Source organism: Nicotiana tomentosiformis, chromosome 1 (genome assembly GCF_000390325.3).
Source record: "Nicotiana tomentosiformis chromosome 1, ASM39032v3, whole genome shotgun sequence".
NCBI classification, from domain to species: Eukaryota; Viridiplantae; Streptophyta; class Magnoliopsida; order Solanales; family Solanaceae; genus Nicotiana; species Nicotiana tomentosiformis.
In genome coordinates, this window is record NC_090812.1 from 43632369 (window position 1) to 43641731 (window position 9363).

General features: G+C 42.4%; 1 pseudogene; it reads right to left on the reverse strand.

Moving 5' to 3' along the window:
• Positions 1 to 3119: 3119 nt before the first annotated feature.
• On the reverse strand, positions 3120 to 3619 carry LOC117277724 (uncharacterized; annotated as a pseudogene).
• Between the last annotated feature and the right edge of the window lie 5744 nt (positions 3620 to 9363).

The following is a 9363-nucleotide window of genomic DNA, read 5'->3' on the forward strand; positions in this document are numbered from 1 at the left end:
GTCCTATTGCTTGAAAGCACACACATCACATAGTAGGAGAGTTCGAGTGTGAAAGCAGTGTACTCATGCCCCTGAGATAAGGTATGCTTTTAGTGACTTATCTAACTATAAGAGCAGGAGCAACAAGCACTTACTCTCTTTAAGACGCTAACCTCCACAACAGCTAAGAATTATCTCAGGTTTTCCGTTAGTGCGCTCCGGAAAGAAGGAGCAAAGGAGAAAAAGCTCAAGTGACTTTCCCTTGACTACTGTCAGACCAGGGAAGATAACTACATAATCTAGGTAATACACCTCCATAAGAGCGAGAAAGTATGGGGATAGAAAGAATCACATGATTCCCTATCATGATAGAAGCAACAATAGGATAGGAGTGCACATGTTCGCAAATGGACTCTTTTATGACTAGAAGAGCTGCGCCTAAGACTCTGAAGTGAATGGAGGTGGTCCCGAGCGTTGCCTATATGGCTATATAGCGTCATCGGTGTTTGCAAGTCACGTCAGTGCAGCCGCATCGTAGCATCATCGTAGCGTTAGCTATGCTCGACTAACAGGATGAGTCATGTTATTGACCTGACATTTGATTGAGATGAACTTCGAGCTACTAAACCGATAATGTATTTTTCTGCTTGTTTTTGAGGCTTGAAATGACAGACAAGTGGTGACTATGAGACGGACTTGCTATTGAGCTTCTTATCTTCCATCTTTCTTTATTATGGGGTCCGCACAACAAGAACAAGAGTGTTTCCTCTTTCCGCCGCCCACCCGAAAGAGGCGAGGAAGACTAACTGCCATCCTACTCGAACCTTTGCTGCTTGAGTTATATAGTTGACTGCAAGAAGGAAGGTTCAAGCTATGGCTGCCCCATGGGATGCTCATTTGAAAACTCTGTCTGGTCAATGCGAGATAGAGAGAAGTGATTTAAACATAATAATGGAAGGTTTGCTTGTCAGCTGTCAGGACAATGAGGCTCTTCTAGCTTTACCTACACGGCAAGGGAAAGATAAAAGGCGAAGTGGGAAATTCCCTGCACGAACTATCTAATCATGTTTTCTTTTTCCTATCACAGGCAGCTGGTAAAGCCGTTTTTGATCGTCACGTACATACTCTGTTACAGCTTCATTCATGTGCCAATTAATTCATAGTGAAGCAGAGAAGGAAGAGTTTTGATCACCGTGTGGGTAGTCTCTATTAGGATTTCCATTTCATGTGCAGTAAAAAGGAAGGAAGACTGGTGTGACTATAGTAACGCCATTCATACGAGCAAAAGACTCTACCTACCCCATACTGACGAATGAAAGAAGCTCATCGTGGATGATAGGACAAGCGATAGCGGTTCCATTCTTGCTCTTCCTATTCTATACCATAAACATACACCTTTGATTCATCGACATTGGCACTAGAGGCTCTACCCCCACCCACCAGCCCTTTATGGAGTTAGCGGACCAAGAGAAACAATTCCCCAATATAATAAAGAAAGTAAGAAAGGTTCCAAACCATTGAAACAGAAAGCACTAAATACTTTTACGACGTGGCAGAAATGATCGCCATCAAGAACAAGATTCAAAGCTGGAATCTTCCTACTCTTGTTAGTTGGGACAGAGCATCCTATCTTACTGATTCTCCTTTCCCACCGCCGTGAGCTCTCGCTTTCAGCGTGGATACGCAAGAAATTCACTATGAAAATTGACATGACACAATCCTTAAAGAGTATGATGTGCCTGACCGTACTTCTCTTGATCCCCACCCACCTCCCACAGAGGCGGGTCAATATCAATATCTATACCAGAGATTGCTTTTAGCTTTATCTTTTCAGAGACAGGAGAAGTCCTTATATACTTACAAGAATGCTACTTAAGGAGAAAAATCTCTTGACTCAGGAGCACCTGAATCTATTCTTTTTGTGTCCCACATCCGCCCATGTTAAAGCATCTTCCCATTCCTCAAGATATTAGTTTTAAGCTCCTGGGGGTGACTTTTTGTCTTATGCCACGGCATGGTTATTGATCGAGTGCGCTTTCCTTTCTTCTACGCCCACTTCGGGAAGGGAAGTGATAAAGGCGGGCATGCTCGACTGAAATGAGAGAAAAGCTTCTTCACTTTCGTCACGGGCGCGGACTCCGCGATCTCTGGGTCACCGAGGTTCCTTTTCTTCCGCCTCTTAAGATCCCCTATCTCCATAATTTGATCCTTCACGTATCGGCCCCATACATCTTTGATCTCCCTTTCTCCTAACGTAAGAAAGTGACACAGGCTTGGCCAGCTTTTTTCAAACTTGACGGTCAAGTTCCCTTCTACCTCCGTAAATACACCTTGGATAAGCCTAACAGCCGTGTACCTAGAGCCTAATAGATGGTAAAGGAAGGTGCCATCCCTCCTTTCTCTCAGAATCATAATAGCCATACAGTCTTATAGTTGGGTTAGATGGGGGATAACGGTCGAACTATCAAAGAGGTCCGCTACCAAAGAATTAGGAGTTATAACATTCATAAAAGAAAGAAAAACCCAATATAGGAACTTCAATTAAGAAAGAATAAGAATAAGAATAATTGCTTATGTAAGATAGTCGCTTCTTTTTTTTCGGTATACTGCTTTGCGAGCAGAGCGAATGAACATAAATCTTTCTGAATATCATGAATATCCTTCGCCCCTTATCTCCTCATCTTCATATTTATAAACCACATCTTACTTTGACATTTTCAATTTCCAATAGAATATCCGGAGCTTTCCTAGCCATTATACTCTTTTTTTTATCTTCTTTGTCTGAAAATTGGTTTGATTTGTTTCTTTCAAGCCCTACTTGAAAAGGTTGGGTTCTCTATGGGGCGTCGATCCCTTGCCTTATTTTGTAGTAGGGCGATTGGATAGGAGGGGGAGCTCGAGCCCTCGAGAATCCGCATACCACCACGTGAGAGCATTCCTTGAAGAAGCTTCTTTTGGATCTCGAATCGAGGGGAGTCAATTTCGAGTCCTTCTCTCAATTAAAAGGGAAGGTACCCCTGCAAAGGGACGGGGACGAATACTCTACCACATAGTGGAGTGGATAGCTAGGACTACTAAAATATAGATCGTGTACAACAACAATCCTATATTTGATGTCGATTCATCCACACTTACATTCCTTATAGAGAAAGGCTAACTGCTCCGTGAGAAGGACGGTGGACAGAAATGGCCTTGTTTTACCTCACTCTCATCTTCAATGGGATCTGCTCTTTCTTTTGGGGGAGAGTATGCCAATATGATCTTAATGAGGTGCGAGGCTTTGCATCTGATATTCGTTGGGCTTCTCTCTTCGGGAGCCTGCGCCCCAGCGTTTTTGTGCAATAAACCCCTCCGGCCAAAGACTAGTGGTAGGTGGTAATGCGGAGCTTTCAGAATAGGGTAGCCTTGTGTGTAAGCACAGCATTGAACCGCGGCAAACCCTCAAACGACATATCTAAGATTAGGGGGTATAGATGTACCGAATGCTCATACGGGAAAGTTGACTCCTGGGTCTGGTACCTTGGGGTTGCTCCGAGAAATCCTTTCTTTCTCGTCCACTCAAGGGGGTGCGGACACACCTGCATGGATTACAGGTGACAGTTACAAGAATGGTGGGGAAGTTAATAGTACCCGACGACATTCAGGGATGGATGTAGATCCATCAGGCAGGGATAATCATTCCGAACCTGGGAGAAGTGACGACCATTCTCAAGAACCAAAAAGACAGCATAAGTGCTATTTTTCTATCAATAGACAGCATGAGTGCCATAGGGAAGCCCTATGGGTCACTGAAACGACAGCATGAGTGCCATTTTTCTATCAATAGAGGGAGCAAAAAAGGGGCTTTGCTCCCCTTTACAATATGAAGAAAGAAATAAGGGTCGATGTTTAGACCGCTCACAGTAGTTCTACCTATATAAAGGATCATGAAAGAGGCGATCAGAATGGTACTCGAATCCATTTACTATCTCATGTTTCTAGACACATCGCACTTCTGCTCGGGTCGATGCTTCCACTCCGTTCTAAGACGGATAAAAGAAGAGTGGGGAACCTCTTGCTGGTTTTTGGAATTCTATATCAGGAAGTGTTTTCACGACATCGACCGACATCGACTAATCCCATCTTTAAGGAAGAGATCGACGATCCCAAGTTCTTTTACCCGATTCAGAAAGTCTTTTTCGCCGGACGACTCATAGGAGGTGAGAAGGGCCCTTACTCTGTCCCACACAGTGTATTACTATCTGTCACGCCCCAAACTGAGGAGCGTGACCAGCGCTCAACCAAGTGAACCCGACTGAGCAAGCCTGTTAGATTCCTTCTACCCAAACTCATTCATGAATAAAGAGAATATATGTTTTCCTTAATTAAACAATAAAGTAGTCATGTCTGCAATTATCAATTTCTTACCATACGTTTCACCATTTTTAAAGTCTCAAATGGACAAGTAATACAACCACAACGTAGCATAGTTTGTTTTTCCCAGCACCACTACACAACCCACACTATGTCTATGGAGCGTCTATAGATAAAGAAGAGTACAATGATAATGCTGGCAACAAGTCCTCAGCTATACCTCAAACAGAATACACAAAGTACAAAAGATTCATGACCCCGGATTGAAGTGGGGCTCACCAAGTTAGCTGAGAAGAAGGTGCACGACTATCACTGACCAATATCTCCTGCTGTGGAACCACCTACATCCATTGAAAGATGCAGCGCCCCCGGCAAAGGGGACGTTAATACTATCGAATAGCACTAGTATGTATAACTAAACACCCTCTCAATAGAATGACAAATAATACAAATAAGATTATCATAATATCAATGAAAGCCTTAATTAACATCAAACCTCAATTTAGGATCAAGACAGTGTTCAAATTAATTTCCATATCTCACAATGGGAGATTTTTAGTATCGATATACCATTGTCCACAATACTAGTACCATTATTCACCATACCAATACAACTATTCACAATACCATTATTCACAAAACCAGTACCACTGCACTGTTAGCACGGAGTCCGATCACGACCCGATCGGCTAGGCTATCTCAATAGAGACATCAACCATAATTTCTCTCAATATCAATGCCGCCATCTTTAACACGGAGTCTGATCAAGACCCGATCGGCTAAGCTATCCATTAGGGACATCGACCACAATCACAATTTCAATTACAATTTCAATTACAATTTCTAGCACATTCACCACCATGTGTACGGCATGGTATCGGATCATGACCCGACCGGCTAGGATGTCTTATTTGAGACATCAATCTTTTTATATCAATCATTGCATTTCATAATACTTTCAGATCTTTTGATAAGATAATTCTTAGCATGTTGGCCATATTCAGTATTTCATGCTCACATTATCAATTTCAAATATCATCCTCATCATCAACAACAAACACAATTCAAATCAAAGTGTGTAGTACACATGTGAGCAATTTAGAGTGTAATGCACATAAAGATATTTCACAAAATTTGGCTTAATAGCATTCATTTGAACTTGACTTAAAGTCGAAAGATTATTAATGCACAACCCATATTTTAACAGATCCTCAATTGGTAACATAACATGAATAGAGCATTTGGGATGCTTGTTGAACATATATCTTTCAACCAATCTTACACGGAATTGCCAATTTCATAATGAATCACTTGGGACTTATGTAATTTATATGAATATCATGGGATTCAATTCTAAGAGAAGAGTTTAGCCAACATACCTCGCTTGAGCTTCCTTACACTCTAAATGTTCCAGAATTCTTAGCAACTTCAATCTATTGTAGAAATATAACAAATTGAATCAAAATTAGGAAGGTGATCATGGTTCGAGCTCATTTGAGCATTTTATCAAACACTAAGTGTGCATTAAGGTTCCTAGGTCCCTTTTATGGAAAATTCCATCATCCCACAACCCAATCCTTACCATGTGTAGCTCCACAATCTTCCTACACTCTTTGAAAACAAATGCATGTAAAATAAACAACTCTCACGCCCAAAAATTATCTTGCTAGTTACCCATTTTCAGAAAATTTCGAAATTAGGGTTTAGGGCGTAGAATCTTACCTCTAGGATGAAGACCTAGTGAGCTTCCCTTCTTAATCTTCCAAAACTAGAGCAAGAATTGAAGAACACCTTCTCACTCTAGGGCACTCTCTCTCACTCTAAAATATTAGATTGTGTCTCAAATATGACCCAAAGAGTGCATTTAACGAAATAGGGTCGGGTTTTAAAAGCCCAAAAATGGAGCTTCAGAACAAGGTATGCGATCATATAACCGATATTCATACCGCATATCGGTCGCATAATTGGTTACAAAATAGCCAAAAGAATTGTCTATGTATGCAGTCACTATGCGGTTCACATAACTGTTATGCGGTCGCATAATGCAACACATAACAGTTATGCGGTCGCATAGTCGACCGCATAGTTGCTTCAAACCAACCCAATTAACTACCTCACTGTGCGGCCATTATGCGGTCCACAGAGTGGTTCTGCGGTCACAGAATGGACAGCAGAAATGCACTTTTTCTGCCAAAACTTTTCCTTTACTTTCCGGTGCATTATTCAACCCAAAAACCCAAAAAGTCTACAATCCTCAATCACGTAAGCCTAGTCCGGAAACATGATAAATTATTTTCTTCACAAACATTACCGGGCTTTACACTTAAGTACTTCGAAATTTTTTGGGGTGTTACACTATCGGCCCTACCAGGCAACATCTACCTACACAAGCTCAACCAGGAGATAGGGAGGATCCGACAGAAGTACGAAATTCTGATTGTTTAGAGAATACGATCGGTTCTATTATGAACATGTCATATTGATGACCAAGAAAAGTCTTCCGAAGAAGCAAGCTTTAATGCTCCCCAAGACAACAGAGCCATAATTATGGGGAGGTAAAAGAGCATCCAACGCAAAGCGGCCTTTCATTCCCTTGTTTCGTCGTGGCACCCACCCCCCACCCCCACACAAGCACCCCCGGCTCAGGGTGACCAAAAAATGCCTTTCGTTTTCCACCCTTCGTCGGCCCTTGCCGCCTTCCTTAACAAGCCCTCTAGCCTCCTTTGCGCCGCCTTCTTCATAGAAGCCGCCGGGTTTACCAGGATGTTCGAATTCAATGGTAGAGAACGTTGTCATAATAACTGGGCCATGAGAGACTCTTTTAAGTATTGCAAAAGAAAGGGCCCACTGATAGAGCTTGGCGGGGAGGCGATACTTGTTATCAGGTCTGAGAGAGGCTTGGCCCCCTTAAAAACCTATTACTTAATAAGGATTTGTTACGCGCGATATGTCGACGACTGACTGCTGGGAATCGTGGGTTTTATCGAGCTTCTCATAGAAATACAAAAAAAGTATTGCCCACTTCCTACAATCTGGCTTGAACCTTTGGGTAGATTCTCCAGGATCAACAACCATAGCTGCACGGAGTACCGTAGAATTCCTCGGTACGGTCATTCAGGAAGTCCCTCCGAGGGCGACTTCAATACAATTCTTGCGAGAGCTGGAGAAGCATCTACGGGTAAATCACCGTATGCATATAACTTCTTGCCACCTACGCTCCGCCATCCATTCAAAGTTTAGGAACCTAGGTAATAGTATCCTGATCAAAGAGCTAATGAAGGGGATGAGTGGAACAGGGAGTCTACTGGACGCAGTTCAACTAGCGGAAAATATTGGAACAGCTGGAGTAAGAAGTCCCCAAGTGAGCGTCTTATGGGGGGCCGTCAAGCACATACGGCAAGGATCAAGGGAGATCTCGTTGTTGCATAGCTCAGGTCGGAGCAATGTGCCATCGGACGTTCAACAGGTAGTCTCACGATCAGACACTCTTGCCCCGACATTGTCATTGTATACTCCTGCGGTTTGGAAGGCGGCGGGGGAAGGAGGGGGACACTGGGCGAGATCTATCAGTAGCGAATTCCCCATACAAATACAGGCACCTATCAAAAAGATACTTCGAAAGCTTCGGGATCGAGGTCTCATTAGCTGAAGAAGACCCTGGCCAATCCATATGGCCTACTTGACGAACGTTAGCTACGGCGACATTGTAAATTGGTCTGCTGGCATTGCGATAAGTCCTCTATCATACTACAGGTGCTGCAACAACCTTTACCAAGTATGAACGATTGTCGACCACCAGATCCGCTGGTCTGCAATATCCACCCCGGCCCACAAGCACAAATCCTCGGTTCAGAATATAATCCTAAAGTACTCCAAAGACTCAAATATAGCCAATCAAGAAGGTGGTAAGACCCTTACAAAGTTCCCCAAAAGCATAGAGCTTGGGAAGCTCGGATAAGGTCAAGATCCGAACAACAATGAGCACTCAACTACTAGTAAAAAGGGAGAAAGTTGACTTTGAGAAAGAAGCTGCTTCTTGCCGCTTTATTAGTAAGTAAGCTTGTTTCATATCTCCTCAATAAAGGCGAAAGATCACTCCTAAAGGAAATCTTTCTCTTATATACAATACCATACCACATAATTTCATTTACCTTCCAGCTTAAGGCACTAGTTCGAATGGAAACCCTGATCAGGCAGGTGGCCTAGCTAACATAGCTATCCGTTAGAAATAGCTGCATTCCATTGCAGGCTACTACAGAGGCATATAATTTTCCTGGCTAGATCGGGCTGTCTATACCTTTGCGAACTCTTCTACCTGTAAGGAAGCTTGAAAGAGGGAATTCTCTGATCTATGACCCCGAAAGAAAAATAGTCTTTTTTTCTATTCCGCACATTGGAACTGAAAAGGGCTATTCATAAACAGTCATCCTTGCTTCTTACCTCTTGTCTTATTGTAGGAGATAATTCCTATCAATTCCTTTTGAATAAGGCTACGCTCCTTCAAGCCTTTGAAACTATTGAAAATAGAATCTTTATTTTCAGTCGGGTTTTTTTCTCCACCAACAACCAAGACACATGAAAGCGGTTTCCAGCACTGATGGGAAGAAAGACATGATGGAATAAAACTAGATTATGTACGCTAATTGTTCGTCCACTTCAAACACTCAAAACAGACCATTTTCCATGTGAAATGACAGGGATTGGTTTGGTTACTTAGGGAATCCCAAGCAAAGAAATCTACGTAATTTCCCGGTTCAGTAGTAGGAAAGAAGGGGACCTCTCGCTCAATTCAATAACATGTTCTAGGGCATATTATTATAATAATAATAATGTTCGCATTTGACCAGGCTTTTTGGACGTTCCATAATTAAACCGACTAGCGCACTTAAGAGATGCCACCTTGTTTATAAATATAAAAAAAGTCTTTTCAATTCCATTTGACTCGGGATGTCAGGGACCCTCCAACAGAAACCTCGTCCTTTTTGTCATCGATAAGTTCTCCCTCAATGCCCAACTATTCATAAGAAATAT